The following is a 9,314-nucleotide window of genomic DNA, read 5'->3' as shown; positions in this document are numbered from 1 at the left end:
GGAACCACCTTCCAGGGGCGGGGGCGAGGGGAGGGCCTCCCACAGCCCGCATCCTGCTAACAGTCCCCAGGTGGTCCTCTCCATGACCTCCTCCCACACACGTGTAGTGGCCTAAGATTGAATTAGATCATCTCCAGAAAGACAAAGTCCACACTCATTGTGGCAAAACGCACTAACAGAAATGACTGCAGGGAGGAGACTTAAAGGTGTGATAGACACCGATAGATGACATAAATATCCATCAAAATAACTGTACAGATGAGGAAACTTGAATTCAAGGCTCGTAGTCCTCCCCAACTGTTAATGTGATTTACAAAAGAAAGACTCCAAAAAGAGTCTATTTCTACACAAACTTGGAAAGAAAAACTGAAACATAAATTTGAAACATTTAAACTGGTAAAAATTCTCCCACATTACCCCCAAAACACCAACATAGAAAAAACTGTAGCACAATACTCCAAACAAAATAGTTTTTTTTTCAAGCAAGCATGTGGGAATATGAAAAAAGCTTTTAATCAGATGGTGAAAATCTAAGGAACAGACATAAACATAAAACAGAAATAAAATAAGAGTCGATTTAAAGGCATAGAAAGAAAAGTCATCTCAGAAATTAAGTTATAAGTTGCCCTAGGAAGATGACATTTGAATGGACATTTAATAAAAAGAAATAAAAAAAGTAGATAAACCAAAATAATAAAAATAAGATAAAAATGTAAAAGAGGGTCAAAAAGAAGGTAATTTAAATGGAAGATAAGCAAAGGAGATCCAAGTACACATAATTGTACTTCCTAATTAATAAAAGCAAAAGAATAGAACTATTCCCTGGAAATATAATCCATTAAAAGATTCAGGGAATCATAGAAAACCTAAATCCACAAACTAAATGGGCCCAGTAGGTACTTGGGAAAATATACCCAGAATGATCAACCCACAGATATATCCTAGTAAAACTGTTAGACTTAAAGGTTAAAAAACAAAAAACAACAACAACCACAAAAAAACTTAGGTCACCAGGCAGGCAAAAAGACTAAAACTTTTAAATAGCAAGAAAATTCAACTGTTATCAACAGCAACATACAAATCAAGACAAGAAGCAAGCAGCGTTTACAAGAAACACATAAAGCAAAAATGTGAACCAAGGATTTTATATCCACTTAATACAATAGGTGGATATAAAATCCTTCAATATCAAGGCCTTACATTTAAAAAATAACATACGAAGCCATTTACATATATAAGAACCTGGAGAATACTCTATTCATGAGTCCTTGAAGAATGTACTAAAGGATGAACTTCTTCCAACCAAGTTATGACTGAGGGAATTTAGGCAATTTAATATAGTTAATGTTAGATTTAAGACTAAAAAATGAAAACAAGAGTAGAAGACTAATATAAAATGCCATATGTTCTGACAAAGCAAATATAATAGGAATAAAAAGTGGAAGAGAAGGGAGAGGAAATGTAGAAAAGAGAATAAATTCATTGATGTTACATAGAAGTAGTTCTCACATTTTTTGACCTTTGAAATCCTTTGCACTTCTAAAATTTTTAGAACCTCAAAACATTTTTGTTTATTGAGTTGTGTCAACATTTTCCATATTAGAAATTAAAACTGAGAAGTTAGCCCTAACCGGTTTGGCTCAGTGGATAGAGAGTCGGCCTGCGGACTGAAAGGTCCCAGGTTCGATTCTGGTCAAGGGCATGTACCTTGGTTGTGGGCACATCCCAGTAGGGGGTGTGCAGGAGGCAGCTGATCAATGTTTCTCTCTCATCGATGTTTCTAACTCTCTATTCCTCTCCCTTCCTCTCTGTAAAAAATCAATAAAATATATTTTTTTAAAAAACTGAGGTTATTTATTTACTTAAGTAAAATAATAATAAACCTATTACATAGTAACATAAAAAAACATTTTTATAAAACATTATATTTTTCCAAAAATATATAGTGAAAAGAGTAGCATCATTTTTATATTTTTGCAAATCCCTTTAAGTTCTGGTTTAATAGAAGACAGCTGGGTTTTCATAGGTGTTTCACACATTTCAGTAGACATCACAGTGATAACATCATTAACACATGTGGCCTCTGGAAAACATTCACGTGCATTTATGAGAAAGTGAAAGTGGGAAAGTAAAATAATGTCTTAGTATTATTATGAAAATAGTTTTGACCTCACAGACTCCCTGAAAGGGCTTCAGGGGCCTCCGGTGGACGTCATTTTGAGAACGTCTACTGAACAGACAAAAAGGAAAAGAAAAAAGGATACATTAGAAACTGACAAATCAGTTAAGGAAGGTTAACTAAGAAAACAGTGCAGAGGGGCATTTTAAAAGGTAAGTATAAAGGTAAATACCTAATACCAAAGGAATTTTAAAAATTGAAGAGCAAAGCAAACACATCATGTAGAGAAAACATAGAAAATATACTAAAATTGTAGATTTATTATAACGGACTTACTAGCCAGCATTCAATCTGTGATCCACCTGATTGAAGCACCTGCGGTCTCAAGGTTCCTTCCAAACTTGTTTATATTTCCCAGATACTTACCCAAACACCTTGTATTTTTACAGGTAGAAAAACTACAATTAGTCTAACCAGTTCTAGCTCTGTCATCATAGTAGTCAAGATCACAGCAAGAAATAGAATAATCAAACAGGGTAATTTGAAAGGAACTGAGTAAAGAACTGTTCACAAGATATATTTCACACACACTCAGAAACACATCAAGTGAGTCAAAATGGAGGTTACTCCACCTCAGGCAAAGGGTAAATAAGATCACATGACAACATGCCCTGGTGTACATAACAGTTTGTGGTCAGGAAATATAAATAAAGAGATATCTAGGTGGTTTTACATGACACGGCATCACTATAAAATTTTATTTCAGGTTTGATAAATATGTGGCCATGCAATAATTCTGGTTCAGCCACTTACTAACTGCGTGCTCTTGGACAAGTCACTTACCTACTGTGAGCCTTTGAGTCCTTATCTGTAAGACACCTTATGTCATCTTCACAGGATTGCTTCAGGAATTAAGTGAAATCATGAATATGAAAGTGCTTAGTAAATGAGCTAAAACATCCTCTACAGATATGATAGATTAATTATATGTGAAAGAGGTGAAGTGGGTGAGCAGCACAACCAACCATGTCAATAAGACAAAAACTGTTTTACCATGGCTCCCTCTGAAGTAAGTAGAATCTGAGCTCATCAGAAAAATGCTGGGTTTGTTTAAAACTTTGCTGATGTTACAGGCTTGTCACCCGGGACCTCTCATCATTGTCTCTGACATCTGGGAAATGCAAATCCAGTATCGTTTTAAAATAAAACAAGAGGATAAATTAAAGTCCAGGCAGGTTCCATTGCAATTACATTCTAACACTGCAACTGGTTCTTGGTGAAATGGTTTCATTAAATTCAACTGTTCAATTCCCTCTTGCAATGTACAGTATTTAACCATTACTTTATAGTGAGGACACAGATTTCTTATAAAAATAAAATCCCCCCAAAATCTCAAGCACTTTGCCCTTTTTTGTTTGTTTCTTTTTTAATATATTTTTATTGATTTCAGAGAGGAAGGGAGAGGGGAGAGATAGAAACATCAGTGATGAGAGAGATTCATTGATCAGCTGCCTCCTGCATGCTCCCCACTGGGGATCCAGCCTGCAACCCGGGCATGTGCCCTTGACTGGAATCAAACCCAGGACCCTTCAGTCCGCAAGCCGATGCTTTATCCACTGAGCCAAACCAGCTAGGGCCCTTTTGGTTTTATTTTAAACAAAGGTTTACCAGGTTCTTTAAAGTGTAAACAGCATAGTGATGAGTGGGCTGCCCAGACCTGGTTTTTGAGAAAAGCGATTTTGTTTGAATGTATGAACTGGGAAGGCAGATTAGAGGTGAAGTGAATTGTGAAAAGGATTGTCTTCATTTTATCTCTCTCCTACTCTTGAGCAAATATTTGATAGCCCTACAACTATTAAAGAAATTACATTTATAGTTTAAAATCTCCCTCAAGTAGAAATCCAGGCCTAGATGGTTTCATTGGAAAATTGTACCAAATATTTAAAGAATTAGCATCAATTCAACACAATCTCTTCCAGAGATTGCTGAGTGTTTACTATGTACCAGGCACCGTTCCAACTGTTTTTCCATGTCTCGAACTCTTTCAATAACCTTATAAAATAGGCCCTATTATACTCCCTCCCATAGGAGGAAAAAGAAGCCCTTAGACCTCATGTACAGCTAGGGCATAGCACAACCAGTACCCCAGTGCAGGCTCCTGGGCTATATTGGAATCAAATCAGACACTCAAAAATTTCTTATATTTTAATCTTAACCCAATGCCAAATTTATTGTCAAATTTCATTTTGGTGAAGGGGAATTCAGAACTGACCAGGACATGCTATTTCAACTAAGAAGTTGGGATACGACCATAGTTGGCATTCTCAATAGAAATATGTATGTTTTATAAATAACAATAAAGGTTATTCCTACTGGCAACTGCCATACAATTTCCATCTAGATGGCAAGTATCACATGATCTCACTCATATGTGGAATCTAATAATAAAAAAAACCTGATGAACAAAATATATCCAAAGATATAGAAGCATGGAACAGACTGCTGAATCTCAGAGGGAAGGCGAGAATGGTGGGAAGAGATTAACCAAAAAATTTGTATGCATGTATGCATAACCCACGGACACAGACAATATGGTGGTGAAGGCCTAGAGCAGGGGATGGGGACGGGCCAGAAGGGGTCAATGGGGGAAAAAAGGGGGACATATGTAATACTTTCAACAATAAAGATTTTTAAAAAAATAAAAATCTATCAGAAAAGAGGCTTGTTATTGGAAAAGGTAAGAGCTTCACTGTAGTAGAACCAGCTACACCACTATAATTGCCAAAAAATCAAGAAGCAAAATACTGCTTCACTAATTTTTTCCTTGCGGTTGTTATTTTACCCCACCAAGACCAATTATACCCCCTCCCATTGGTTTTAGCAAGCACCCTGGATTAAACACTGTAGAGAAAGTGGCAGACTATAAGTATATCTGAACTGCCTCCATTTAGGGAAAATGGTATGTTAAAAATACTGTATTGACAAATAACATTGTCCTGACTAGTGTTTTCTCTAAACAAAAGAGAAAACATGACTGCTCCTCCCCCAAAAAGTACAGAGAAAGATAATTTAAAATGTCATATTCAATATATGCTCTTTATACTTATATGCTTTCTTCTCTACAACTAAAAACTTACGTTAACTCAGTCTTCAAAATAAGCCATGAGGCCCCCTGATGGCAAAGCTTGTCCAAGTTTACTGGCTATTTGCCCCGTTTTGTATTATGAGATACTGGCAGGCCACGGCCATGCTGCTGGGATGTAAGGCTGACTCCAAGACTGGGAATCCTGGGAGTTCCAGGGATTGGAGGTGGTCTACATCAGGGCTTCTCTAACTTTCCCAGAGAGGGACCTGACTCCCACAGAGGCCCCAGCGTCTGGGGACATCCTAATTGCCAAGTGCTTGTCTTGAGCGTATCATATTGCTCTCCTCAGATATTCCCATTCTATTGAACCTAATATAATGCCTGCTAGGCACCAGGTAGCGGGGGACATATGTAATACTTTCAACAATAAAGATTTTTAAAAAAATAAAAATCTATCAGAAAAGAGGCTTGTTATTGGAAAAGGTAAGAGCTTCACTGTAGTAGAACCAGCTACACCACTATAATTGCCAAAAAATCAAGAAGCAAAATACTGCTTCACTAATTTTTTCCTTGCGGTTGTTATTTTACCCCACCAAGACCAATTATACCCCCTCCCATTGGTTTTAGCAAGCACCCTGGATTAAACACTGTAGAGAAAGTGGCAGACTATAAGTATATCTGAACTGCCTCCATTTAGGGAAAATGGTATGTTAAAAATACTGTATTGACAAATAACATTGTCCTGACTAGTGTTTTCTCTAAACAAAAGAGAAAACATGACTGCTCCTCCCGCAAAAAGTAGAGAGAAAGATAATTTAAAATGTCATATTCAATATATGCTCTTTATACTTATATGCTTTCTTCTCTACAACTAAAAACGTACATTAACTCAGTCTTCAAAATACCCCTGATGGCAAAGCTTGCCCAAGTTTACTGGCTATTTGCCCCATTTTATATTATGAGATACTGGCAGGCCACGGCCATGCTGCTGGGATGTAAGGCTGACTCCAAGACTGGGAATCCTGGGAGTTCCAGGGATTGGAGGTGGTCTACATCAGGGCTTCTCTAACTTTCCCAGAGAGGGACCTGACTCCCACAGAGGCCCCAGCGTCTGGGGACATCCTAATTGCCAAGTGCTTGTCTTGAGCGTATCATATTGCTCTCCTCAGATATTCCCATTCTATTGAACCTAATATAATGCCTGCTAGGCACCAGGTAGCATCCTAAGCAGTGATCCAAGCAAAATGTCTCTTAAGTCTCACTTTTTTTTTCAAAACTATGAATCTATTCCCATTTTATATTCTACAAAGTTACATGTTGGTTTTGATGTAAAAATAATGTTTTCCCCACAAATCTCTGAGAGAGAAAAAATGAATACCTTAAAAGGAGCATTTGCCCATCTATCTTGTGGCTTCACACATAACCTCACTGAGATGACTGTACATCCTCCAGGTACCAATACCCTGTTTTGAGATTACAGGTGATAACAATGCCCCCCCCCCCCCAGGAAGAGGTTTCACAGGCAGATGGCTGAGGGGGTGGAGGGGTGTAAATAAATGCCCGGCTAATGCTTTGCTCTTCCCCCATTTTTCTCTGCAAAATCCTTGCCTTAATAAGGCCCCAAAACATTGTTAGCATTTATTTTTTCCAGGAAGAAATGGTCCTCATAGCACTTGACAGAACAATTAACACCTAAGGAAACAAGTGACAACACTAACTTTTGACTTCACACTTACAAAGAGACAACTTTCTATACTGGAATAGTTCCGATTGTGTTCTGATGTATAGTTTAATCCAATTTAAAACTGTAATGTAAAGAGCATAGTCACCTAGTGTCTCAGATGTGACTCTAAGTTTTCCAAGGGCTTTGGATCCAATCGCCAAGATACCAGCAGAAAAGCTGCATTGAACTTCTCTGCTCTGGCTGTGGATAGGTTCAGAAAAAAATGGGGCGGAACATGAACTGAGGGGCTCCCAACCTCCATGCAATAGCCTCCAATTCTCGGATATGTCATTTCAGACAATAAAGATGTCTTTATAGTCACCCTTACCATTTAATCAGTGACAGATATGACCTTGGTAGGTTTTTTTCCCCCTTTCTTTCTCCCCATCCTTGCCCCACACCCTGTTTCATTTACAATAACTATACTCTGGGGTAATTCGTTCATCCATCCAATTCTTTCTGGTTGCTTTTTGTAAACCTCCTGTCCTGGGACCAGGGGAATTTTTTGTTTTTGTTTTTGGACTGATTGACAAGAGTGACTTGGGTTTTGATGAGACTGCTAACACACACAAATAACAGAGGAGCTTCGTTCCAGAAAATAATTTCCCCTCAACATCTCAAGAAACAGGCGATGCAGTCATTTCAAAGTTTGAACAATGGATGGACTTTTGAATTGAGGGAGACGCCGAAACCCAAAATGGGAAAACAAAAACATGCAACTGGGCGGTTTAGCATTTTCTCATTTGTCATCGGATCTCAAAGTTCATCCTGGCACCGACACAGAGGATTAATGATTTCATCAGCAGCCTAAACAGATGGCAGGCACGAAATGGCTCTAACCTTCCCCGATAATGCTGGAGAATAGCTCCATGGAGTTTAATTTAACAGGATGGTGGCAGCTATTTCCTCTCTGTCGCCTGCTGCACAGCATGCCTGTCCAGAGCTCAGAGACCTACATCTTAAGGTCCAGCAGTACAGTGACTCAGGTTAACCCTTGCAGACAAGCAAGGGTCTTGAGTTACTATGGGATCCTTTCCCTGCATGGAATTCTGGTCTAATAAACATGACTCAAACTATTGATCATAAAGCTCATCAGGGCTGCCCATGGTGGGGGACTTCTAACATCTCTTTTCTTTTATTAGCATTGAAGAGACACTGAAGTACTTTTGTTGCTATTGTTGTTCATCCTCACCAGAAAATATTTTCCATTGCTTTTCAGAGAGTGGAAGGGAGGGATGGAGGAAAGGAGGGAAGGAGGGTGAGAGGGAGAGAAACATCCATGTGAGAGAGAAAAACATCTTGATGTAAGACAGACACATCTACTGGTTGCCTCCTGCACGTGCCCTAATCAGGGGGCGGGGAGTGAACCCACAACTCAGGTATGTTGACCAGGAATGGAACCTGAGACGCTTAGGTGTGCAGGCTGACGCTCTAACCACTTAGGCACACCAGCCAGGTTTGGAGCATATTTTTTCTTGGACAGTGAATGACATTTTTCTGAAAGGCTAGAGGCAAAACGTCAGAGAGGTCTTATATTGCACACTCCCACCTCCAGCTAGCTTCTTAAGGGTTACCACTCATGGGAGAACAAACATGACGTCTGAAGTTGGTCGGCATCACTGCTCATGCCTTCAAGATCATCTAGGGAACTTTATGCAACCCTGAGGCAAGGCTGCAACCTAGAATCTCTGGGGGTAGGACCTGAGCATCAGTATTTTTTAAAGCTCCCCCTGGGATCCCCAGCAGGTGCCAATGGGCAGTCAGGTATGCAAGAAATGCTGCATTTTACATTTAAATTCTTCATTTTAACTTTCTATAAATTGTCTCAATAAGTTAACTTAATTTCTATTTGGAATCTCACTGCACCGGGTTTGTCATTCTCAGACTGCTACCTCTCTATCTACTTCAATCTCACCAAGGCCCATGTTAAGATTCTGGGGTTTGCAGGGTTACCCCAAAATAGTGAGCAGGCCCCGCCCGGACATCAGGGAAACACATGCTGACACAGCAGCCCTGAGTCCCGGGATGTCCTGAGACCAGGCTGTGACAGCCAGGACAGTCTGAAAGGAAAAGACGTTTATGCCTGGATATCCGGTGTCTTGCAATCATTGTGCACTGCGGAGCTGCTCTGTGGCTAGATGAGGTAGTCTCATGCAGGCCAGCTCCACCCTTCTGTATATAAGATGGGGCCTAAGGAGAATGCGCTATCTGCCGAAAGGTATGATGGGCCCCTCACTAATTCAGACGTTATCACCTACAACTATGCAATCTGCTGGTGAGGCTCTGGGGCCACCAAGCTACACATTTTCGTGCTGATCTTTCCACTGTGCATCCTGTGCTGACTTTTTCCTGCATCTGTTAAATAAGCAATAATTGTCTCATTTACC

Source organism: Myotis brandtii, unplaced genomic scaffold (assembly GCF_000412655.1).
Source record: "Myotis brandtii unplaced genomic scaffold, ASM41265v1 scaffold95, whole genome shotgun sequence".
Taxonomy (NCBI): Eukaryota; Metazoa; Chordata; class Mammalia; order Chiroptera; family Vespertilionidae; genus Myotis; species Myotis brandtii.
The sequence above is the reverse complement of the archived record's forward strand: the minus strand, read 5'-3'. Positions refer to the sequence as shown.